The sequence below is a fragment of the Nannospalax galili genome, unplaced genomic scaffold, assembly GCF_000622305.1.
Source record: "Nannospalax galili isolate Female #2095 unplaced genomic scaffold, S.galili_v1.0 scaffold459, whole genome shotgun sequence".
Taxonomy (NCBI): Eukaryota; Metazoa; Chordata; class Mammalia; order Rodentia; family Spalacidae; genus Nannospalax; species Nannospalax galili.
In genome coordinates, this window is record NW_008344211.1 from 2,039,627 (window position 1) to 2,041,179 (window position 1,553).

Sequence of the window (1,553 nt, forward strand, 5' to 3'; positions counted from 1 at the left end):
CCTCCCTCCCCCATTTCTCCCCCCCATCTCTTTTGTTATATCTGTTTCATTCTCTTCCAGGCGCCTCTTTGTGCCTCTGGGTCTCAGTTTCTTCGTCTTTAGAATGTGCACATTGTTCCTCACTGTGACTAATCACCTAGAGGAACCCATTTAAAGGAGGAAGAGCTTATTTTGGCTCACGGTCCCTCAAGGAAGGGGTGCATGGAGCTCATGGTGGCAGGAGTGTGTGGCTGGGACCCCTTGCGTCTCCATAGAACAGGAGGCAGAGAGAGACAGGAAGCGTGTGGGGACTGTAAACCTCAGGGTCAGCAACCCGTTTCCTCCAGTGAGGCTCCACGTCCTGAAGTTCACATCTCCACAGCACCCAGCTGCTGACGAAGTGCTCCCCGGGGTCCTATGGGGCCTTTCACACCCAGGCCAGGGTTGCTCAGGGTAGAGCTGCGTGCATGGGATCAGGGGCTGCCACTGAGGTGAGGTCTCAGTGAGTTGGCCGTCGCCGTCTTGGTCTGTCTCCACTCTGGACAGGCGACTGTCCCTTTTCTTTACAATTCTGAGTATCTCTGCTTAGTTACGTGCTAACAAGTTTTCTGCCTTGGAGTTCTGGGCTGATCAGGAGCGTGACTTTTCTGTTTGATCCCAGAACCACTTCCATCTGTGGAAATAGATCAACCCCCCTGCTGTGACTCCCCAGCCGCCCAAAGACCCTCCCAAGACCGGAAGATGTTGAGATGCACCCGCAGCCCTCTGCATCACTGCCCTGGACTCCTTTGAGCAACGGAGGAAACCGTTACATCATTTTTGTTTGCCAAAGGCCATTTGAAGAAGCTTGGAGGTGGCTCGGTGCTCATGCACTGAGGCCCTGGGTTCCATTCCCCAGAGTGATAGTTAGCTGCAATTGTGAACTTGACTCAATCTAGACTCTCCTGGGGAGAGTCTCAGTGAGGGACTGTAGGGGGCGTTGGCCTGTGGGGGATCTTCTTGGTTGTTAACCGTTGTTGGACGATCCAGCCTGAAAGTGGGTGGCACTGTTCCCCTGGTTTGGGGCTGTTCCCTGGACTGTGTCAGAGGGGAGACAGCGTTGGTGCTAGTGCACACGGGGTCATTTCTTGCCTCTCCTGACCGTGGACGTGATGTGACTAGCTACTTCCGAGTTCCTGCTGACTTGATGCCCTCACAATGTCGGACTGTAGCCTGGATTTGGGAGCAGAAACAAGCCCTTTCTCCCTTAAGTTGCCTTCTGTCAGGATATTTTATCACAGCAACAGAACCTGGACATGCATCACTTCAACAAACCAACCACAACCTAGTTGACAAGCACACATCCAGCACATTCACACCCGTCTCTCTCAAGCACAAATGTTAATAACCGGTGCTGTGGAGGAAGGAACTGAGCAGAGGGGGCCTCTGGTTTCCTGAGGGATCTGTGGACATGGGGTGTGTGTGTGTGTGTGTGTGTGTGTGTGTGTGTGTGTGTACGTTCCAAAATATTTGTGACATACTTAAATCTAGAAGCCAGATCTTTTTGTCTCTCCCTCCCCCTCCCCTCCCCTCTC